The sequence below is a fragment of the Megachile rotundata genome, chromosome 8 (genome assembly GCF_050947335.1).
Source record: "Megachile rotundata isolate GNS110a chromosome 8, iyMegRotu1, whole genome shotgun sequence".
NCBI lineage: Eukaryota > Metazoa > Arthropoda > Insecta > Hymenoptera > Megachilidae > Megachile > Megachile rotundata.
Genome location: NC_134990.1, coordinates 13,393,280 through 13,419,319, shown reverse-complemented (window position 1 = coordinate 13,419,319; position 26,040 = coordinate 13,393,280). Strand labels below are relative to the sequence as shown.

The window sequence follows — 26,040 nt, the reverse complement described above, 5'->3', positions numbered from 1 at the left end:
TGTCTAAGTATTTTAATTATTCCAAGTAAAATTTGACTATTATTCAGATAGGAAGCATAACATGAATGAAAAATCAGGTACATAAATATGACACAGGAAGATTTTAATTACACTATCCATTGTACTATCGGTATCATAATGTTTTGTAGCAAGGAGCAACTAGTTTGCATTAAAAGTTCCATTTACCTCCGTAGTTTCTTAGCGTTTAAATATTCATACACTGAAAAAGTTAGCGATTCTTTATGAACATTTCTTGCGAAACAAGCTTCGTATTTCGTACGGAACGTTACATGAGAAACGCTCTCGCAGAATGTCCGTTTAATAAAATATTCCTTTATCACCGCTTTGATAAACCTTCGTTTACCATTCTCGCGACATCCACCGGTCGGCCGTACATTTTAAGTTTAATGCGAAATCATCGAACATGGAAAGCTGGCGGCATTCCAATTTCTCCTACTATCTCTCAAATCCGTTTCTCCTACATACAACCCTTTATACAGTAGTAGTTCACGTAACACGTGTTCAACTGTGTACGTGACATACGTTGCGGGCATAGGTACCTGCATAACTGCACAGGAAACCGAATTATTGGGAATGCAAATTGAAAGTCAACGTCTCTTAGATACATACGTACAAGCTATGTGCTGTATTAGTCAAGGCTAACAAATTGAGCGAAAAATTTCATATTTTCGAATTTGACTGAGTCTGAACGTAACATTAATTATTATAATAATTAATAACAGGAAAATTTGGAATAACTTTATCGTTAGGTTCGCAACTGCGTGATTGCTTATTTTGTTTCAACAAGTGCTGAAATTCGATTGTGGATAGTGGCCATATAACGTGAGGTAATATAACACGTGACGACATGTGACAGTACAATGCATTTTGGTAGGGAAATAATGTGCGGTGAAACAACGCGTGGTAATGCAACGGGTGGTGATACAGTAAGTGGCGATATAATGCGAGAATGTCCCACGAGTAGAAATTCCACGAGTGGCGATATAACGCGAGAATGTTCCACGCTTAGAAATTCAGTACGTGGCGATATAACGCGAAGATATTCCACACGTAGAAATTCCATGAGTGGCGATATAACGAGTGGATATCCAATGCGTAGAAATTCCACGGGTGGCGATATAACGCGAGGGTATCCCATGCGTAGAAATTCCGTGAGTGGCGATATAACGCGAGGATATCCCACGCATAGAAATTTCACAAGTGGCGATATAACGAGTGGATATCCAATGCGTAGAAATTCCACGGGTGGCGATATAACGCGAGGGTATCCCATGCGTAGAAATTCCATTAGTGGCGATATAACGAGTGGATATTCAACGCATAGAAATTTCACAAGTGGTGATATAACGAGTGGATATCCAATGCGTAGAATTTCCACGGGTGGCGATATAACGCGAGGGTATCCCATGCGTAGAAATTCCATGAATGGCGATATAACGTGAGGATATCCCACAAGTAGAAATTCCACAAGTGGCGATATAACGCGATGGTATCTCACGCGAAGAAATTCCATGAGTGGCGATATAACGCGAGGATATTCCATGCGTAGAAATTTCACGGGTGGCGATATAACGCGAGGGTATCCCACGCGCAGAAATTCCACAAGTGGTGATATAACGCGAGGGTATCCCATGTGTAAAAATTCCACGGGTGGCGATATAACGAGTGGATATATTACACGTAGGAATTCCATGAATGGCGATATAACGCGTGACCAATAGTGCAGTGATTCAACGGGAGGTAATATAACACGAGGGTGATGAATGCAGTTGCCAACCTAATACTCTACCAATAATGCAATATAACGAATGTACTGGTTGAATTTCCAGCGTTAACGTTCCGGAACACGAAGATAAAGGAAAAGTTGTTATTTTCCTTTTTGGTAAATCTTTTTTAGTCACGTCCTTATTTGAGCAGAAAGGGAGAATGTTAAATTACTGAAGTTTCGGTAAGAAACGTTCGCAGTTAAGGGGAAAGAACTATTCTGCGCTTTATGCAGTTTTTGCGTTCGTTTTTTTATCCCCGTAGACGCTTTAATTACCGGCACAATTTATTGTTGCCGCCCGCAACGACAGCAAAATTAATGCCTGTTAATGTGGTGCGCTATAGAGTGGTAATTTAAAAAATCAATAAACCGCAACAGTGCGTTCCTCGCGTGCCTTTCCTAACAACTTCGCGTTACTATGTTACAAGTAGTTACATTCTTCGGTGTTTAAATTGTGTAACATGTTATTGCACTTTTGAACTAATTCTCACTTCTGATTAAGAATTACGAGACAACTCGGTGCGATAGAAACAGGAAAAGTTCATAAAAACTGCAAGCAGATGTTACAGTTCTTCAATACCGAAATTTTCAAAGTTAACAAATTCTCAGTTCCAAATCTACGACTTCCTAAATTCCCAATTTCCCAACTCCTCAAATTCTCAAAATATTCAATATTTAGAACGCTTCAAAATATCGACGACTATTCAATTATTGCGTCGCGGAACCCCTGTTTGTCACTCAATTGAGTCGATCTAATGGGTAAACAGCAATCCAATAACATGAACGCAAAACAAATTCGACGAAGTACATATTTCATGGATATGTACATATATGTCTTCTAAAAGCATCCCGAATTGCTGTTTTTCCCTCTGCACGTACAAAGTGATTCGTCTCTCGATTACTCGTTTGTCATCGATACCGTTCGACGTTTCCCTCCTTCGTGCATCCCCTTTTTCTTTCATCCTCTTGAATATCGTGGTTGGCCACGATTTATCAAGGAAAAAGGCAGTCGGGGGAAACGTTTTCAAGAACAAATGTTCCTGAATTTCACCTGACGTAGGACTGAAAAAAACCATTCTCATTTTTCTCCTGCTAATCTTTCTTCTTCCTGTGCTTATTCGGCGTCTTTGCTTTTTGGGTAGGTTATGGGATTCGAAATTTGGGAATTTGGGGATTTGGGGATTTGGGTATTGGGGATTTGGGAATTGGGATTTGGGGATTTGGGAATTGGGGATTTGGGATTTGGGATTTGGGGATTTTAGAGAGTTGGAATTTGGGAGATTTGGGATTTGGGAGATTTGGGATTTGGGAGATTTGGGATTTGGGAGATTTGGGATTTGGGAGATTTGGGATTTGGGAGATTTGGGATTTGGGAGATTTGGGATTTGGGAATTGGGGATTTGGGATTTGGGGATTTTAGAGAGTTGGAATTTGGGAGATTTGGCATTTGGAAAATTGGGGATTTGGTAGATTGGGGATTTGGTAGATTTGGAATTTGGGAGATTGGGGATTTGGTAGATTTGGAATTTGGGAGATTGGGGATTTGGGAAATTGTGGATTTGAGAGATTGGGGGTTTGGGAGATTGGGGGTTTGGGAGATTGGGAATTTGAGAGATTTGGGATTTGGGAGATGTGGGATTTGAGAGATTTGGGATTTAGGAGATTTGGAATTTGGGAGATTGGGGATTTGGGAGATTGGGGATTTGGGAGATTGTGGATTTGAGAGATTGGGGGTTTGGGAGATTGTGGATTTGAGAGATTGGGGGTTTGGGAGATTGGGGATTTGAGAGATTTGGGATTTGGGAGATGTGGGATTTGAGAGATTTGGGATTTGAGAGATTTGGGATTTGGGAGATTTGGGATTTGGGTGATTTGGGGGATTTGGGGGATTTGGGTATTGGGGATGTGGGAATTGGGAATTTGGAAGTTGAGGATTTGGGATTTGGGGACGTCAGGATTTGGTGACGTAGGAAGTTGGGGACGTGGGAATTTGGGAGCGTATGAAGTTGGAGTCGTATGGATTTGGGGATGATAGGATTTGGGAACATAGGAATTTGGATATATTTGAACTTGAGAACGTAGGACTTTGTATATATAAAAATGTGAGCAGGTAGAAATTTGTGAACCTATATTGGATATACATATATGGATGTAAGGGCACACGAAATCTGAGGATATAGGGATTTAGCAACGCAGAAATTTGAAGATATACCAATGTGTAGATGTAGGAACCTCTAACTTGAAAATATACAAATTTAGAAACTGGGAATTTAAAAATTTGAAAATCTAAAAATTGAAAATTTGTCTTATTACATAATCAACAATATTAAAACAAGAAATCACATCAAAGACAGCATGATCATATAAAAATACCTCCAGAATTATCATGAATAAGCATTAAAGTAACTCGTGTGTTTACACCTGGGTGATCGAGACTCGTAGTCGAATTACTAATTATCCCGGATAATGAAGCGTGCATTAATGCCCGATCAAATCTGTGGCTTGCAGTCGGACTGCAGTTCGCAGGAACATAATTACATAAAGCTAACGAGACCGATACACGCTCCGGGGACTAACAATACTCGTTGTAAAACACTCGTCAATGCGATAGATTTGGCTGATGATAGCATTTCAGGCATACAATATTCTCCTATCGACGTGTGTCTATGAATTAGCGTGTCAATCGTGGGCAAACATTTGAATTGGGCTCGATCCAAGTTGACACTGTAGTTGGGGCTCGTCGACCTTTTCCAAAGAAATTTTGTTGCTATGCGAATGCATACAACTTTGTTTGATTTATTTCGTAATTTTGATCTGTCTGTTAGTTTGGTTAATTTGGATTCATGAGTTGGGAATAAATTAAGTAATTTTGGGTGTATCGTTATTTTAGAGTCGTTGAAGGTTTAGGTTAAGTTGGATGAAGTTAATCAGATGTGACTTAATCATATCAGATTTGAACATATTATTTATATAACTTGTTTGGATAAATTATGATGGTTGCTCATTTTAACAAAGGTTCGACAAGATTAATTTTAAGTTAGGTTACACATACTCGAGTTCAGTTGAGTTGTCTTATGTTTATCTATGTTGGGTTAAAGTTAGATTATGTTAATTTTGTCCACATCGTGTCAACACTTTTCGTGAATATCAAACATGGTAAATTAGAGACCTGAAACGATATAAAAGGAGGGCAGTAAAACATGAGCAGGCGGATTATTGAAGTCGATGGTACGAATGTAAATTTTGTTAAAAAACGAAGCGAGGATTTGCACAACTGCCTGACGATTATCCAACCCCATTTTTAAGCGAGAATCGACAGAAAATACACAACCCCTAACTGGTTTTACCTAATTTGTAGTGGAAAGCCGCTTTTTCCGAATCAACGTTCCGCTCGATTTTCCCCAAAAACCGATCACCGAATACTTCACCCATCGGAAAAATCTAAATATCAATTAATCCTGAATAAATTGGGATTTTACCAAAAATCAATAGCACGCACTCTCGAAATTTCAAAACAGGATTATCCCTTCGAGTATTTGCACGATGCGATCGAGAATAAATTTAAGGGAAAACAAATAAAAACAGGTAAAAATTTACAAATCCTAAAATTACAGTCCACCCTTCAAATCCTTCTATTTACGCTTTTCGTTTAATACGCGACATTTTGTATTTGTCTGCTTGTTTTTTCCTAGAACGACATTTTCACGCTAATTTTGTAAATTTATTCGGATAAAATCTGGATTATAATTCGTATGAAAAAGATTTAATTTTCAGGTGTTATGTTGCTGTGGGATTTTCACGCGATGTATTGCTAAGCGTAGAATTTTTGCAGGTTATATTGCCACGCGTGGAATTTATATGAATTATATTGTTAGATGTGGAATTATCGATGTGTTGTATCGCCACAAGTGGGATATCCACGCATTATATGGCCACACGTGGTATTTTTACGCGTGGGATTTCCTCGCGTGGAATTTCTACGCGTGGGATTTCCTCGCGTTATAGTGCCACGCGTGGAATTTCTACGCGTGGGATTTCCTCGCGTTATAGTGCCACGCGTGGAATTTCTACGCGTGGGATACCTTCGCGTTATATTGCCACACGTGGAATTTTTACGCGTGGGATTTCCTCGCGTTATATTGCCACGCGTGGAATTTCTACGCGTGAGATTTCCTCGCGTTATATCGCCACGCGTGGAATTTCTACGCGTGGGATTTCCTCGCGTTATATCGCCACGCGTGGAATTTCTACGCGTGGCATTTCCTCGCGTTATATCGCAACGCGTGGAATTTCCTTGCGTTATATCGCCACGTGTGGAATTTCTACGCGTGGGATTTCCTCGCGTTATATCGCCACGCGTGGAATTTCTACGCATGGGATTTCCTCGCGTTATATTGCCACGCGTGAAATTTCTACGCGTGGGATTTCCTCGCGTTATATCGCAATGCGTAGAATTTTTACACGTGGAATTTCCTCGCGTTATATCGCCATGCGTGGAATTTCTACGCGTCGAATATCCTCGCGTTATATCGCCACGCGTGGAAATTCTACGTGTGGAATATCCTCCCATTATATCGCCATTCGCAGAATTTCTTCGCGTGGAATACCCACGTGTTATATCGCCACACGTGGACCTCCCACGCATTATATCACCACTTGTAGGATACCGGGGGCTTGTATCGACATGAGTGGGATCTCTACTCTCTATATCGCCACGTACGATAAGAACCGTGAAGATCTAGGTGGACATGTTTCTAGGTCAGGAATAAATATTGAAGGATAAGAGAGCACAGAAGAGGAGGTACAATTGTTCGAGACACAAGCGACAAGGGAGATTGTTCTGAACGTTTGTACATATTCGTAATACAGTAAAAATATGTACCCTTTTCCATTTTTCTCTTTCTGGCATCGCTTTCTTGAGTTTCATCCGCGTCGTTTCCACTATAATTTGAGAGCAACCAGCAGCGCTCGAGAGACCTCCTTTCGGCTGCACTTTATTTCTCACTGAAATTTCTCAACTTGTTCATTAAAATTCCGCGTGTTTTACGAGACTAGCCAACTTCCTTGGCCGACTCGCGACGAACTTGTTTCATTACTCGTTTTTACGACGGCCGATCATTTTCGAAATTGGATAACGCGCAACCTATTGCTTCTGTGGAACGACGGGAATGTTTTGCGATCGCGATGAAAGCAAGGATTTTTGGACAGATGACAATAACTGACCTCGTAATTAGTTCTCGGTTACGATGCTCTTAGAACTGTTTATTGCACACGCTCATATAAACTTTCCTTGTACTTTAAGACGATTTTAATATCCACTTTATGTTTCAAATTATTGGCACTTTCACAGAATCATCATTTCGTGTTAAGTATTTTAATATAGAATTAAACGAAACTTAAGAAACATGAGTGACAAAATGGTGGTCATGTATTATCAGCTGCATATCGGTACGTTTCTAATCAGTAAACATTTAAATGCAACTTCAACAAAGGTTCTCCCAAGAGGCAGGAATTATTAATCTCTGAATAAACAGTGCTAACGAAGGACGAGTCAGGTTATGTACATAAATGTAGGGATCAAGCAAAGTCGGGATTGCCCCGGCAAGTAATCAATCTCCTAGAAACAACCCTCTTTGATGTAATATAACATTGTAGACCATCTGTGAATCCTCCACTAGATCCGATCAGAATAATTAGTAATTACCTTTAATTAATAACAAATATTTGCGCGACTCCACACTTTATAGCTTGTGCAAGTCATTCTTCGTTTGGGAGACCTGTAGACGATGCCATTTTTATCATTTTTTATTTCTAATGTCATACATGTTTAGTCATATGTGTGTTTATATGCATGAGAGGTTTGATCACACATGTTAAATTTTTTAAATTTATGTACGTATATATGTACACATATATTTGCATTATAGTATGATTATGATGTGTGAGTATTCATATAAATATACATATGTATACATATGTGTGTGTATATATGTGAGTATGCATATGTATATTAATATGTGTACATGTATGCATATGTGTGCATACATATGTATATTAATATGTGTGTATGCATATGTATATTAATATGTGTGTATGTATACACATGTGTACACATATGTACCTTAATATGTGTATAAGAATATATATATGAGTATGCATATGTGAGTATGCGTGTACATATGTGTGTACGTATGAATATTAATATGTATACTTATATACATATGTGTGTAAACATATGAATATTAATGTGTGTATGTATACATATATGTGTTAGTATATGTAAATTAACAAGTGCATAAGAATACATATGTGTACACATATGTACATTAATATGTGCATATGTATACATATATGTATATTAATTAATAAATGAATTTCATAATATTTAATGGAGGACGTACAAACGACATTGACAAACTTGAAAAAGAAAAACGAAGTAAATATGGTAGAACGAAATATGATTAATTTGGTCAATTATGCATAAATGTTTTTTCCGAGTGTACTCGTGGAGGAAGTAGAACGTAAACAAGTGGTTGAATGAAGGTTTGAATTCGAAAATTGAGTGAAAAACGAATACGAAGCGATCTATGGAGCGGAAAACGAAAAGAACGTAGTGAAAAGCTTTTTCCTCGGCGAAGGGAAACGAGAATTCCATTTACCGCCGTGGTGAATCTAATTCACCACGTTAGAAAATAATGCCACTCCGGGTCTGTATTAAAATTGAACGCAACGGAGAACCAGCCGGTCGACGTCTTTCTGCCTTGGTAATCGCATCGCGTGTTTTATGAAACCGTCGGGAAACAAAATTCCGTGAAAACGCTTGACAAAATATCCATCGCCATCACCGGGAACAGCATCGAGAATATACAAACATTATAAACAAGCAACTTTCATAAGTTTGATGGTTCGTTCTATAATTTGGCAAGTTTAATGAAACAACTTTTCTTACGGTATTCACCGTCTGGCTCCATTCGGATATTTTTCAACTTTAATATTAAATTTCTCGTGACCGCACCTATCGCGCCGGCAACGAAGTAATTTAAAATTTCGTAAACAAAAGAATTGAAATTCCGTTTAAACAGCCAACGATATTGTGAAGTCGAAACTCGCGAAAGTCTGGCTTGTTCGGACTCGTTGGAGCGATTAAAAGAAACGGCTATAAAGATCTCGTGGAAACGAAAAGCGAACGAGAAAGAAACGAACGCAACTTTCCGCGACACCGACTCGCGACGAACAGATTCCGAATAATTATCTGTTAATTAAATTTGCGATTAACGCGTATGATCCGTTTCGGTGATCGTTAACGTTCCGAACGGTAAATTTGTAATTAACGTCGTTGCGTGTTTGTTCCATAAACACGCGGACGTTTGACTAATACGTAATTTACGCACAAATACGACACCTTTACGTTTTCGCATATCTCGTTACTTTCTGCATACTCGCGATTTTCATATGGATATTGCCAAGTTTCAGTAATTTTGGAACTTGCTGGAAATTTGGGAGATTTAGATATGTAGAATATAGGAAAGGGAAGTAAATTAGCAGTAATACTAAATAAAAATATAATCTAGAAAGGAGACATAGGTTGTTAAAGTATTAAAGGTTTTAACCCTTCGCGGTTGGAGCAGTTTGAAACTGAACCCTCTGTGGGTTCAGGTTGCTAAGATAGTCATCGAAATAGTCAGGTCACCTTACAATCGTTCTTCACAGCTAGGGGTGAATATTCAGCGGCTAGACAGTTTAATGCTAACGCCGACAACCGGATTCAAATTTCCCGCCAGTCATTTGATCTGCGAGAAATTTAATATCGGTGTTATTAGAATGCGCGAATGAAACGAATCGATTCGCGTTGAAAAGACAATGGTTGCAGATGGGAATTGTTAGGTAGAATGCGTACTGCAGAGAGGATTAGTTTTCAGCGATACTTCAACAGTTTTTCGTTCCGTCATTTATAGTTTCAAGTCAATCTTTAATCCTAGCAGTAAGACCCAAGGAGTCATTGCATTTCGAGTATTTTTTTGTTCAGTCACATCTGGTTGTGACTCAGGTATCAAGATTCAAGTATCAAGTTCTGAATAAAAAGTCTGGGCGTTAAAGGAGGTATCAAATTTCAAGTATCGGGTTTCAGGTACCACGTATCAAGCTCTAGGTATCAGGTTTCAGCTATCACGTATCAAATTCCAAGTATCAGGTTCCAAGTATCAGGTTTCAGGTATCAAGTATCAGGTTTCAGTTATTAAGTATCAAGTTCCAAGTGTCAGGTTTCAGGTATCGGGTTGCAGGTATCAAATATCAAGTTTCATGTATCAAATACCAAGTTTCAAGTTCCAAATATCAAGTCCGGTCGTTCGAAGTAAAATTTATTTAGATACAGTCCACTTATACTCGTTGGGAATCTAATGATTCGCGTCGTTTAATCGTCACTTAATATTGCTGACGCTGCGACGCGCATACACTTAGTTCTTAACCCCTTGCCTTATGATTTATCAGGTGCGTCAGTCGGAACTAACTGATCACAGCTACAATATTAAAACAGAGAAGAAAAGTTGAAGTGTTATGTCAATTTTGTATTCGGCAATCCTTGACCGTGCAAATTATAATTGGACTTAAACTCCAAATCGAAGCGTATTCAAAATTCGAATAAGATTTGTCACGTTTGAAGCGTGCATGTGTGGGTTGAGTGCGTCATGAGTATCTTGAGTGCGTCATCTGTAGCTTGACTCCGTCATCTATAACTTGAGTGCGTCACTTATAGCCTGAGTGTCTCACTTGGAACTTAAGTGTGTCATGTGTAGGTTCAGTGCGTCATGTGTAGATTCAGTGCATCCTATGTAGCTTGAATGCATCATCTGTAACTGGTGTGCGTCAAGTATCCATTGAGTGCGTCATCTGTAACTTGAGTGCGTCGTCTCGAACTTGAGTACGTCCCTTATAGCTTGAGTGCATCATATGTAGCTTAAGTGCGTCATCTGTTGCTTGAGTGCGTCATATCGAACTTGAGTGCGTCCCTTATAGCTCCAGTGCGTCATATGTAGCTTAAGTGCGTTATCTGTTGCTTGAGTGCGTCATGTAAAGCCTAAGGGCGTCATATGTAACTTAAGCACGTCGTATGTAGTTTGAGTGTGTCATCCATAGCTCGAGTGCGTCATGTATGGCTTAAGGACGTCATATGTAACTCAAGTGCGTCATATGTGATTTGAGTGTGTCATTTATAGCTGGACCTCTAACCTAAATCCATAACTCTACGTTTCCTAGCTCAAAGTGATCAATTTCAAAATTTCTTATTCTTTTCAGGTCACCATTGTCACGTAGCTAATTTAGGTAACGTTATTATAGAGCGTTGAAATGACGCTATAAGGATCGATCGAGCTATAAAACGGTATAGAGCGAACAGTTTCGTTTAGGAAACGGCAAAGTGTATTTACGCGATCGTAGCAGGCAGATTTCATTTGAGGAACTCGATCGAATATTAGGATATTGCAGCCAATAGCTACGAAGAGCTACATCGTTATTCAATAGCAAATCGAACAGCCACCGATGCGACCTTCCTCGTACCAATAATTCAAATCGAAACCGTATAATGCTGCATACTGTCGAAATACCGGGAGCTTTTAGTCATGTAACGTTCCTTCAAAACAACTTGTAATGGAAATTTCGACCTTGGGAAAATTTCAAACTTTAATAGTCCGATAATTTGCACAGACTTCTGAGGACTTGTAGACTCAGTAGTTTGAAAATTAGTAAAGTACGGATTAACATTTACAAATATATGAAGAAAAAATCTGCAAATATTTGAAACTGTCTGCAGAAAGGATAACACTAAAATGATTTCTAAATATAATAATTTCTAAATATTTCTATATAAATATTCGAAGAGAAATGAAAAGAAAGCTACAGAGGAAAGTAGGTGCAAGGTGAGCAGTTACCGCAAAGTATACTAATTGCTCCGCAAAAGCAAGATCAAGGTTTATCTTTTTCTAGTATCCAGAACGTAAAAGTTTTGAGAAGATGTTGACCTAAGACAGAAACTGTTCCAGTTGGAGAATGTTTCTCTTTTGTTGGAGCTTCGAGAGCTTCGTAATTCTCGGATGTTGACAATTTCGAAAAAAGGAAAGATTGAAAGCCGCACGAGGATCGACAAGAAGGAGGAGAAACGCTACTTCACGAGAAACTTTGATAATTAAGCTCGAATCTTACAGTCAGCAAATCGATTTAGTTTGTAACGACGCTTTCATCAAGTTGTAACCAAATTTTAGCAAATTGAGGACGAAACTTCCTTTCGAACGTACTCTACGTACTATTACAGTAAAATGTGCGAATATTTTAAGGTAGCAATAAGATATAAAAGCAGAATATTTAATGGCACGCGTTAAGTTGCTAATTACGAAACGTAAAACGCTCGATGCGATATCATGACGTGAAAGTATCGGCAAATAGCGCTTATCGTATATCAATTTGAAGCTTAAAGCTTAATAAAAATGATCGTTGTAAAATTTCATCGGTATTTTTAACGAAAAATAATCGAAAGCGAACAATGCATTTAATAATCTAAAATATTATTGCATCTGTTATATGTTTCAAGGGAGGTTCAGCCATTTTCTTTTAAAGATATTGATGGAACGTTGTTCTCATCGTTTCCTTGAAGCTTTAAGCTTAAAATTGATGTATCATAAGTACCCTTTTGTAATACTTTTATGTCATCAAATTATATCAGACTCATGCATCAAAATCAACTGCCTGTACTGAAGAGTAAATTTTGCATTAAAAAAATCATCAAGAAAAGAAATATTAGTTGATTTAACAAAGATGACCATCTAAAATAAAAGGTAGAGCAATAAAATCTGATCGAGACATTTACGAGACTACTTTAACTTTCGATACGCGATCTTCCACGACGAAGATATTTTCGAAGATGAACTCTGACCCGAATCGCAGTTGCAACTCTTACAACGTGCTTAAGTATATTTGAGAAGGTAAATCGACCGTCGACGGGGAGCGATTTATCGAAATACGCTTGAGCGTGTTACCGAGACTTTAACGACCCGAATATTTGCCGAGCGCCAGAAGTTGAACCTGTTTCAACACTACAACCTAACGCAAACAAGGAAATAATTAAAGAATCATCTGTTTACTCGGTAAACATCAACGAGTTATCTGAATCTTTAACAACTCCAACTTCGGCCCAAGCAGCGACAATGTACCGCGATTGAACTTCGAATTCTGGCAAATAAATAGGTGGAATTTCAATTTTTTGTCATTGTAACTTGTTTCTTAAAATGTGCAGGACACTCTAAAATTTCTGTATGCGCGTCATAGTGTCAGTAAGGGGTGACCGAACAGTGCGAACCATTAGGCTTCCTAAGTAATAAATGTGAGCGAACTGCATCAGCACTGGAACCACGCATGACCCACTAGAGTTACAAAAGACGCATTCAAACTACACATGACGCACTCAAATTACAGATGACGCCCTCAAGTTATAAATGATGCACTCAAGCTGCATATGACACACTCAAACTACATATGACGCACTTAAGTTACAAATGACGCACACGACGCACTTAAGTTTCTAATGACAGTTAAGTTACAGATGACGCATATGACGCATTCAAGCTTCTGATGACACAGTTAAGTTACAGATGACGCACACGACTCACTCAAGTTACATATGACGAACTTAAGCTGCATGTGACGCCCTCAAGCCACGTATGACGCACTTAAAATACAAATGACGCACTGAAGTTACATATGACGCGTTGAAGCTACATATGGTGCAGTTAAATTACAAATGACGCACATGACGCACTTAAGTTTCTAATGACAGTTAAGTTACAGATGACGCACATGACGTATTTAAGCTTCTGATGACACAGTTAAGTTACAGATGACGCACACGACTCACTCAAGTTACATATGACGAACTTAAGCTGCATGTGACGCGTTCAAGCTACATATGACGCACTGACGATACAAATGACATGTTACAAGTGTAATTTCTGTACAAGTCACCTTTCAAGTGTAAAGACAAGACTCCTCCAGATTTAATATCAAATAAGATTTTTTGTATGGAAGCGAAACGATCATCTTTGTTAGGACGTGAGACAATAATATTCACTGTAACAGCTCCATTGCTGGAAGAGCGAATCCATTGTACGGACGAAACCGTTCCCCCAAAATTCTTCCTTACACCGTTCCTGGATCCGGAGATAAGGTATCCTGAATTCTCGAGGGATTACCGCAATGTCCTTTCTTCCTGGCTTTAGCCCGTGGCTTCCCGAAATCTTAGACGTACGAGTTGAATACTGTTTTGAAAAACACTTTCCGGAGGTAGTCTCGTTTTATCTTTCATTCCATTTTCGACTCGATGACCTCGGTTACAGTTTAACAGCGGGTCACAGTCTGCGTACTGACACTAAATGTGTGCACTTAATTTGACATTCAAAATGAAGTTGAACATAAAATCGTACACATACTAATTTTTCATCTACATGAAAATCTTCTAGGTAGATTTCAAAGAAGCTTCTTAACAAATTTTGTAATACGTTTCGAAACTTGTGGAGCTACTTATGGAGTCATTTGACCGTACTTTCAGTGTTAAAACTTCTGAAAATACACTAAATAACATCAATAAGAAGAATAAAAAGAAATAGCGTTTCATACGGAAATTTAAAGCTAATAAAATATTGCAACGTTACACATTGAAAAAGGACACGTTTCCAATAACTTTGTCAATTAGGAAATTCGCTGTTCACTCGTGTTCGACAAAACACTAGAATTGCGCAGCGTATTTGCAAGCAACGGAGCGTTGGTCCGAATGAAAAGCACAATCGCGACAATAAATTGTCGCAAAATGGTTGCCGTATCGATTTAAAGCGCCGTGTTCAAAGAAAATAACTGAACAAACGTTCGTTAATTTCCCTCGTACAAAATGCACGACGTATCGTTTACTATCGATCCGCGATCGAAGAAAGAGGTAACGACGCAGTGGAAACACGCTACTCGGGCTAAGAAAACGTTGCCCTGAAAAATGGAGCATCGAAAAAGTTTCGCTTTACCCTGGCAATTTCTTATTGTCAGATTTACTCGCGCCAACCGCCCGGTGAAAAAGTGTTCTCATAAGGAAATAGCATAAATTCGTGGACGCCGGTAAATCAGGCGAAATAAAGACCGTTTGTTTGTTGAAGAAAGTCGTCGTAGCAAACATTAAAACGGCCTGTCCTATCGATCTTCGGGTAGACATTAGACCGGCCATCAATTTCTTTCCTCCCTCTTTCGAATAACGAAGTTACCATTTCAAATTGGGAAAAATGTACAGAATGTCCTCAACGTCGAATTTTTCAACGTGGTTGAGGTCAGACTTCGTCAGAAGAAATCGTGATACTTTGCGTGACGTTCAAAGATATATTTGATGCCAGTAATCAATTTTCCTGAAGACACTGTGAATAGGTTGTATTTTATCGAAAAAATAATTTAGACTAACTGAACATCGTACAAAATATAACGAATAAAATAATAAAACATAGTTGGACTTCATACTGACGCGTATTAAAAATTTCAGTAAAATTGGACACACTTGAAGCGTGCATATATGTGTTGAATGCGTCATTTGTGACTTAAGTGCGTCATTTGTAATTTAAGTGCACCGTATGTAGCTTCAACGCGTCATATGTAACTTCAGTGCGTCATTTGTATTTTAAGTGCGTCATACGTAGCTCGAGGGCGTCACATGCGGCTTAAGTTCGTCATATGTAACTTGAGTGAGTCGTGTACGTCATCTGTAACTTAACTGTGTCATCAGAAGCTTGAATGCGTCATGTGCGTCATCTGTAACTTAACTGTCATTACAAACTTAAGTGCGTCGTGTGCGTCATTTGTAATTTAACTGCAGCATATGTAGCTTCAACGCGTCATATGTAACTTCAGTGCGTCATTTGTATTTTAAGTGCGTCATACGTAGCTTGAGAGCGTCACATGCGGCTTGAGTTCGTCATATGTAACTTGAGTGAGTCATGTGCGTCATCTGTAACTTAACTGTGTCATCAGAAGCTTGAATGTGCGTCATCTGTAACTTAACTGTCATCAGAAACTTAAGTGCGTCGTGTGCGTCATTTGTAACTTAAATGCGTCATATGTAGTTTGAGTGTGTCATATGCAGCTTGAGTGCATCATTTACAACTTGAGGGCGTCATCCGTAATTTGAGTGCGTCATGTGGTAGTTTGAATACGTCTTTTGTAACTTTAGTGGGTCATGTGTGGTTCCAGTGCTGATGCAGTTCACTCACATTTATTCCTTGGGAAGCCTAATGATTCGCATCGTTCAATCGCCACTTACTGATGTTGCATCTTCATCTATTCTTGACAACGGAACCTCAAAGACGTCCTGTACCCTCAGTTATTTTTGACAAAACACAAAGAAACATTAAAGACGTCCATCCGAAAATTTCCAGGGTCACAAAATGTTTCTTCGGATTAATTCAACTCGGTACGGTCGCACAGTGAAATTTCTAATGGCATTAAGGTCTTACAGGCACGTCCTAAACCTGTCTGAAGATATTTCACGCAGGCCGGGATAATTCATGACCACATCCCGTAGAACCGGTAATATTCCTGGTTTTCCCTTGACACCTTCCACGATGTAAATCACCTCGTCCATCCCCACTCTTTAACCGCCATACCTTCCGGTTATGTAGCAGGGGTCAAGTAAAAGTGGATGGGAAACTCCGGATGTCAGTTTTCGTGAAAATAATTCGACCAGCCTAGTTCGTGGTTTCGTCTGGTCTTTTCCATTAAAAAGTTTGATTCGTGGATTCGAGAGATCCATCCGCGGAATGGAAGTTTGTCATTTCCTTTTCAGAGGGATTCCGACGTCAGAGATGTCCCGACTTTGGACTACCAGACATTTCTGTTCGACAGAGATATGCTTGTACGTAGATACGTCGCTGTTATTTCGGTATATTTCGCCGCGTGTGTATTGCAAGTCAAAAGTGCTGGTTTTACATGTTACATCGAGTTTCGCATGTTTTCAAATGGTACTTTTGTCGAAATGTCTGTCATACATAATGTCTAGCCATTATTTAGGGAAAGAATGGATATACATGTTGATGCTTCAGTTTATTTAAATCCTGTAGTTTTAGTGTCAAACATTTCTGAAACACTTTAACATTTGTCTGAAACATGGTACGAATGGCACTAAAACATGGTTAATAATGGTACTAAAACATAGTGGTACTGCTACATACTGGTAAACATAGTGGCAGAGTTAGGTAAATTGAACGTTCAGAATCACAGTGAAATGTTAATAAAAATAAATTTGAATGTTGATGATTTGTTTATATATTATATGTCGCTTTTTGCAATAGTTCTGTGCATTTGTTTAGAAGTCAGTATGAAGCTGTAGTTGAACTGCCATGTGTTTGCAGCGATCCTGCATCTCTAAATCTTGCCATTGTTCAGACAACAATTTATCATCCTTATTTTCTCGTTGATTTTATCCGGATTATGGCTCGCCACGACAGCTATTCGTCCCATTCATTCGCGGTTGCTAATTGCTCGGTCCCGAGCTTCTATAGCATTGAGAAATTTGCAAGGGAGAACAATGTTCCCTGGAATTTTCATGTTTCGCGACAAACGATCCGTCGAAATGCCGGCTATACTCGCAGCCACGGTACGCGAGTGCACGATGAAATTTGAAATGCATGCGGAAAAAAATCGTAGAGGTTCTTTCGGGGGAGATTATTTTATTTCGTGAGTTTGAGGATTTGGAAATATAAGAAGTGGGGAATTGGGAATTTGGAGATTTGGAAATTTGGGAGTTTGGGAATTTCAAGATTTGGGTGTTTGGAGATTTGGGAATTTGAAAATTTGGAGATTTGAGAATTTTGGAATTTGTAGATCTGGAGATTTAAGAATTCCAAGATTTAAAAATTTGGAGATTTGTAGATCTGGGGATTTAAGAATTCCAAGATTTGCGAATTTATGGATTAAACCCATCACTACTGATTCGGATTAAACCCATCACTACTGTTTACTTTACTATAGTTTTAAACTTGAGAACATTAGAATTTAGGAATTTTGAAGTTTGATAATTTGAGAGAGATTTGGAAATTTGGAGATTTGGGACTTTGGAGAGTTGGGAAGTTGGAGGTTTGGGACTTTGGAGATTTAGGCACCTGAAAATTTATAAATTTGAACATCTGAGAGTTTAGATACCTTTCTATGATTTTGAAGTCCCCAGAAAGCCTTGTAATTTGTGAGAATTACAGAATTTTTAGCACTCAAACTGCGAATGACGCACTCAAACCGCACATGACGCACTCAAACCATACATGACGCACATGACGCACTCAAGTTACACATGACGAACTCCAGCTGCAAATAACGCACTAAGTTACAAAGGACGCATTCGAGCTACACATGACGCACATGACGCACGTGACGCACTGAACCACACATGACGAAAATTTTAGAGTTTAAGTACTTTTCTATGAACTTGAGGTGCCCAGAAAACCTTGCAATTTGTGAAAATTACAGAATTTTAAGTCTTGTACTTTCAATCCACTGTACGTTCAAAAACATGCAATTTATGAGAATTAGTATCCTTCCAATCTCCAACTTTGATCCTACACATTTATAATTTTGTAATTTGTGGGCATCAAAAGCTTGGAGAACTTCGTTCATCCTAATTGAAATTCAGTTATCTGTAGAAATCGAAAATGAAAAAAGGAAATACGAATTGATTAATACGCAATCGGTGATTTCCGTTAGCGGAAAAGTATTAACAAGCAGATATTCAGAAGCAGAGTAGCGACCAAATCGATACGGTCGACGATTAGCTCAGGTTTAATCAACGAATCTGTAACGGGTAAAAGCTACACGTGATCCAATCAAACTTTGTAGGATACTTCAATGACGGACGATTGAATTTTAGAGGAAAAACCAGCGCGATGGTGAAAGAAAAACTCGTATCAGTCCAGTTAAAGTTCTGGTATCGAGGAGTCTTCACAGATATTTTCACCTTAAACTGAAATTTTGTATAAAATTCATTTAAAATCCCAATCTTATTTAACACGTTGACTGCCACGTCACCCATATATGGGTGACACTTGAGTATCTACACCGATTTAACATGTATATTGTTAAAAATTTATTCACTTTGCTAACCGCAAATTCTCGCGTTAATTACATGGATCTATGGAAAATAAATGTAACAAGATATTGTGCAAATATTTAAAAAAATTGGTTAAGAATTAAAACATTACTGGATGCAATTGAATATTACTTTAGTGTGGCAGTCAACGTGTTAATAAAATTCTAGGGAGTCCCTAATAACCCACGAGTGGTTGACTATAAATAAATAAATAGAAAAAAAGTAAAAAAAATTGTAAGTTAAAAAATGCGATTAAACGACGCAATAATTTTCCCCGGTAACAAATCGCAATCAGCGCCATACAACATTTTCGAATATGAAAATCAATTTCGTCTGAATGTCGGTGCAGGAAGACCTTCTTTGCGCGCACGCACTTTTCATCAACGTTACGTAAGGATGAGAATGTTCAAAGACAGAATAGATTCGATGTACGTGGCAAAGTGATACCGGTGGCCTGTTTCCACGAAATCGATACACGTATCACACACGTGTATTTTGTGCAGGTGCTCGAAGCAGAGGGGTGTGCATTCGCTTAAATGGCAGGATGCTCTATGTTTTCAACTAGGACGTGCCATTTTCCTACACCTTTGCGTTTTTCCCTCTTTCCGGTTCCGTGCCCTTCCCATTTACGCGTTCTCGATCTTCTTTCTCCCTCTTCTTTTATGCGCTGCACGTTATTCGTATATTGCGAGTCTTACAAGAAGAAGTAAGCGTTTCGCAATTTTTCGAATTTGTGAATTCAGGGATTTGGGAAAGGGAATTGGAGATCTGGAGGTGGGATGGGTTAGGTTGGATTGGGGTTTGAGAATTTGGGGAGTAGAGGAATTTGGGTATTTTGGGATTGGAGGGTTGAGAGATTTGGTGAGTTGGAGATTGGGGAGTTTGAGAATTTGGGGATTGAGGGATTTGGTGAGTTGGAGATTGGGGAGTTTGAGAATTTGGGGATTGAGGGATTTGGGGATGTGAGAATTTAGGGATGTGACAATTTAGGGACGGAGGGATTTGGTTATTTTGGGATTGGGGGTTTGAGAATTTGGGGATTGAGGGATTTGGGTATTTTGGGATTGGAGGGTTGAGAATTTGGGGATTGAGAGATTTGGTGAGTTGGAGATTGGGGAGTTTGAGAATTTGGGGAATGGGAATTTGGTTATTTTGGAATTGGGGGTTTGAGAATTTGGGGACTGAGGGATTTGCGGATGTGAGAATTTAGGGATGTGACAATTTGGGGACGGAGGGATTTGGTTATTTTGGGATTGGGAGTTTGAGAATTTGGGGAATGGGGATTTGGTTATTTTGGGATTGGGAGTTTGAGAATTTGGGGAATGGGGATTTGGGTATTTTGGGATTGGAGGTTTGAGAATTTGGGGACTGAGGGATTTGGTGATGTGAGAATTTAGGGACGTGACAATTTGGGGATATGACAATTTGAAGATATGACAATATAGAGGCGGGACAATATAGGGACGGGACAATATGGGGACAGAACAATTTGGGGATATGACAATTCGTGGACGTGACAATTTGTGGATGTGAGAATTTGGGAACTGAGAAATTTGGTTATTTTAGAATTGGGGATTTGACAATTTGGGACATGGTAATTTGACGATGTGAGAATTTAAGGAAGTGAAAAGTTGGGTTCGTGACAATATTGAGATTTGGGAATTTGGGACCTGAGAAATTTTATTTCAGAATTAGGAATTTGGGAATATGAGAACTAGGGAATTTGGTTATTTTAAAATTGGTATGTGAGAATTAGAAAATTGAGAAACTCAGTTATTTCAGAATTGGATTTGAGAACATAATAACTGAGGAGCTTGGTTATTTCAGAATTGCATATTCCATAATTTGTGAAGAAGTCTAATTGTTTCAGAAATTAAAATTTGAGAATATTCTCCTAAACTTGGAGATTCAAATTCACAAATATGTTGACTAATTTGATCAGAAATTCATAAATTTAGATATTTGCGATTCCCAAAACATGTTAATTAAGAAATTCAGATGAAACCTTGAGTCCTCTGAAATTGCAATTTCAACTAATCAACTCAATTCAAAATCTAAAAATTTGAGAACATTCTTAAGTTTGTAAATTCGTATATGCAAGATTTTGAAAACTAGCATTCGCCAAGAATCGAACCATGACCCGGTCATCCTCTGCAACCTCCATCCGGACATCACATAACTTCCCATTAGCGGAGCACGTTGTATCACGGTCTACGAAACTGCAGCAGAGATATACAATTTATCTCGTTCCGAGTGGTAGGAGAGATAAGAAGCAACGAAAGGGAGACCTATCTGTCTCAATTTCTTCTCACCGATGCAAGTACGGAATGGAAAGGTTGGCAGGTTCTTGGCGACCCTTTTTCGTTCGAAAAGTCCGCGCCACCCCGGGCTCGTTCTTTCGGCCAACAAGGAACGCGCTCGCTAAACGACGTAACTTTTATCGACGAGCATCATCTCGACTTTGCAAACTGAGTTGTTACAAGAAAACCGGGCGTCGGCTGATGGGCAAAAGGTTGAAAGAGGTTCGATGTCGTTTAAAGTTCTACGAGGGTTTGACGCTCGACACCTCTTTTTCCCTTCTTCGAATCGCCCCGAGACATGCCCGTCGTGAAAAATAACGACAGTACAGGGAAAGAAAGGACAGACGGCTCGGGATGCAGTCGTTTCTCTATCCAGACATTTGCGCACCTTTTTTTTCGGTAAACGTTGCTTAATGGAATGGAAAAGAGCATTCATTCCGCGAGAAAAGCAGACTTTGCTTTACCGTTCCATTATGCAAATGCAGTCGATCCGCTGTAATTGATCGTGTCTCAAATCTGTGAGACCGAAAAGGTGATTCGATTTTTTATGCACCGAATCATTTGCAATATTATTTTGGAACTTTTGTTATTATAACTTGTTTGTAATATGAAAGAATTTAATTTAGTCCGGTACTTTTAATTGCAGTAATTAATTCCTTTACCCAAGCGAAATTTGTTGATTATTCGATGTATGCTGTTTATTATCATTTAATTATTCAACGAGTGCTTCCATGCGTGGCAAAGAATATCAACGGCCGATTGTAATAATATAAATATATACTTTACAGAGTTGTAATTAATTTGTAAATTAACAGTTGCAATGATGACTTAATAATTACAATGCTAATTGCGGTTTATTATTATTATGTATATGTGCTTTATTTTCTCTCGATTAAATTGTGTGTTTTAAAGCACTGGTTGTTAAATGACGGTTCTCTTTAAAAATGTAATCGTGTATGTGGTGAATCGAGTAATCGATCCGAACCGATAGAATTTCAGTTTTTAACTTCGAGTACTCGAGGTATATAAAAAGCAGGTGATACGGTTCGAACCGATGCATTCGGAATTTACACAATCTGATGCGGTCCATTCTGAGTATACGTATTACGAATTTACGCGATCTAATTCGGTGAATCCGAACGCACGCGATCTAACTCGGTAAATACGAACGCACGCGATCTAACTTGGTGCGTTCCGAATTCACGCGAACCGACTCTACGCGATCCGAGTCGACGCGAACCGACTCCACGCGATCCGAGTCGACGCGAACCGACTTCACGCGATCCGAGTCGATGCATCCCGAATCCACGCGAACCGACTCCACGCGAACCGAGTCGACGCATCCCGAATCCACGCGAACCGACTCCACGCGATCCAAGTCGACGCGAACCGACTCCACGCGATCCAAATCGACGCGAACCGACTCCACGCGATCCGAGTCGACGCATCCCGAATCCACGCGAACCCACCCGATACGATCCGATCCGACGCGCTCCGAATCCACGCGAACCCACTCCACGCGATCCGAGTCGACGCATCCCGACTCCACGCGATCCGAGTCGATGCATCCCGAATCCACGCGAACCGACTCCACGCGAACCGACTCCACGCGATCCGAGTCGACGCGAACCGACTCCACGCGATCCGAGTCGACGCATCCCGAATCTACGCGAACCCACTCGATACAATCTGATCCGACGCGCTCCGAATCCACGCGAACCCACTCCACGCGATCCAAATCGAAGCATCCCGAATCCATGCGAACCCATGCGATGCGATCCGAATTGGCGCATCCCGAATCCACGCGATGCAACTCGGTGCATCCCGACTCCACGCGATCTTACGCGACACATTCCGAACTCACAAGATCCAAATCGACTCACACTTATTCCCTATCCGAACCGAATTCTTATTCGAACTTGACAACCTTCCTACATTTCATCATTAATTTACTCTTTGAAATATAAATGATCTTCATGTCAGTGAAATGCAAGTTCTCAATAAGCATAGGAAATGTATTATAATCGTAATGAAAATTGTCAGTAAAATGTTCACGAATACAAACGTTCCCGTTACAGAATTCCTGGCATGCGTAGGCCGAAGGAGGAAGCAGGGGGTGAATTGAACAGGACCGTGGAGCATGGCGTAGCGTTCGTTTTGGGGGTTGCTGGCAGATCAAAGCAGACGAAAGAGGGTCTGTTCGCTCTCGAGCGATTCGAGGGCCGGTGAGCATCGCGACGGGGCGAGCAACCCCGTTGCCTCGGCCAACGCGTAACAACCCTCCTCCCGTCTGTCACTGTCGACGAACAACAGAACAGGTAAGAGATGCAAGCTTTCTATTCCTTCAAAAGAATATCCTCTGCCTCGGTGCATTACCCTTTGCCGGATAAATGAATCTTAAACGATAGTTAACGGTATCTTTAAACTCGCTTTGTATTAACTAATTTCTTTTTGAGACCTTCGTTTCACGTTGTTACGATCTTCATTTTAATATCAATTTTATTGTCTGGAAATTTGTACCGTTATTTGTTTTATTGGTCTCTGTTTAATTTCGTGTTTTATTATTCTGTTTATTTCGGTAGATGTTTATTTGGGAAATTCTTTTATGGACTGTTTATATTTGTTTTTTTTTTTGAGAATTTTAGTTACCGTGTATGGTTAGTCATTTATTTATAAATCTTACTATAAATTCTGTTTATATTTAATTTGTATTATATACATATTCACAGCTGATTATTTATGTTTTACTTAGAGAAAATTAATAAGCTAGTTTTATTAAACTTGATGGCTAAATCATTTCTTTTTTAAGAAAGTTGATTTCTTGTATTTTTGAAGTTTTCTCGTAAGAAATTTTGTGTAATGATACATGTATGTGTCAGAATATGCACATATCATTCAGAAATGAATTTTTGAATACATAGAACGTGTGAGGTAGAACAAAATATGCAGCACAGAGCGACAAAGGATAACTGTGTAAAATATGTATTTCAACGGCATTGTACTTTCAATTTTACCGAATACGCAAGGTAATACGTTGCATCTAAGAATTTAGAAAATTTAATCGTCCCAGACAGTATAGATATATTCTCAAGCACGGGATCGCGGTTTAGAGAGTGAATTTCGTGGTTTAGCATGCCGACCTGACATACCGCCATGGAACGTTTGGTGACATGCAAACCGCAATTGCGGCTGTGTCGTCTCAACACCTCAGCAAAAGCCACGTTATCTATGCTATAATAAGAGACTCGGACCGAGGGAAAAACGAACGTTCAAGGATGATAAAATATATCTTGCCTTATGAATTTATTGGGTCAGTAATCAGCAATATTAAAGCCAGAGAAAAAATGTTAATCTTATGTCAATTTTGTATTTTGCTAGTTCTTGATTATGCTATTTGATCTAAATCCTTGACGTGGCGTTTATTTGTCAAAATTATTTAGGACCATAACAAAGGAGATTAAAATGTATTTTATATGGAGAACTAGTGGATTTAAACTCCTTGATGTGTCATTTATTTATCAAAATTATTTAGAGCCATAACAAAGAAGATTAAAATGTATCTTATATGGAGAACTATTAGATCTAAACTCCTTGATGTGTCATTTATTTATCAGATTTATTTATCAAAATTATTTAGGACCATAACAAAGAAGATTAAAATGTATCTTATATGGAGAATTATTGGATCTGAACTTCTTGATGTGTCATTTATTTATCAGATTTATTTATCAAAATTATTTAGAGCCATAACAAAGAAGATTAAAATGTACCTTATATGGAGAACTATTAGATCTAAACTCCTTGATGTGTCATTTATTTATCAGATTTATTTATCAAAATTATTTAGAGCCATAACAAAGAAGATTAAAATGTATCTTATATGGAGAACTATTGGATTTAAACTCCTTGATGTGTCATTTATTTATCAGATTTATTTATCAAAATTATTTAGAGCCATAACAAAGAAAATTGAAATATATCTTATATAGAGAACTATTGAATTTAAACCCCTTGACGTGTCTCTTACTCATCAGATTTATTTATCAAAATTATTTAAGGCTACCACAAAAGAAAATTAAAATCTTATATAGAGATCCTTGGTTAAATTATACTTGCACCTAAATTTGAAAAGTAAACGAGTAAGTCAAAAGTAAATCAAGAGTAACTCAGATTTGTAAGTCACAAGTGAGACTTGTCAAAGTACAGCAAGTTAAATTGAAGTACGCTAAAAATTCAGTAAGATTTGTAAAGGTGAAGTGAGTACATGAAAGATACCATAAGGCAAGGAGTTACACAGAGGAAAGTTAATAAGAAAATATTCGAGAAAACCTTATGGGACACTTGATCATATAAAGTCGGGGCAAAAGTGGGTCAGATAAGTCAAATGTGAACTATAAATGTGGAAAGATATGGGGTTGAAAAAGCGCAGCATGAATCAGAGGATTTTGTTCGATTCTTAGATTCATATCACTTTTATCATCGATCATTTCTTGATATCTTAGTTTTGAATGTGGACAATCTTTGAGAGCCAATTTTTTAACCCTTGAAGTATTTTTTAACTTTGCACAAGTGTGTTACATTCGTGGCATACTATAGTTATGACTGACTCTTTTCATCACAACGTTTGGTTCAATTACAATCTGCATAATGAAGAATCATGAAGGAAAAATGTGTTTGACATTTTAATCTTTTTGTCTCGAGAATAATTAATTGTTTGTGAATCACGCAACGCAGTAGAAAATTCCTAAGGGGTGAAAGTCTCTAAATATTTCTAAAAGTTTCAAACTTGAAAAATTCCAAAATTACTC

At 38.7% G+C, this 26,040-nt stretch overlaps 1 protein-coding gene across 4 annotated transcripts in view; it reads left to right on the top strand.

Annotated features, from left to right (window-relative positions):
* The window catches only part of rho-5 (rhomboid-5), a 260,083-nt gene that overhangs the window by 3,288 nt on the left and 230,755 nt on the right, over positions 1 to 26,040 (top strand). For all 4 annotated transcript variants that reach the window (XM_076534129.1, XM_076534131.1, XM_076534132.1 and 1 more), the window contains one exon: positions 23,311 to 23,550. The gene's annotated coding sequence lies outside the window, so the exon portion shown is untranslated. The remainder of the gene's footprint in view (positions 1 to 23,310; positions 23,551 to 26,040) is intronic.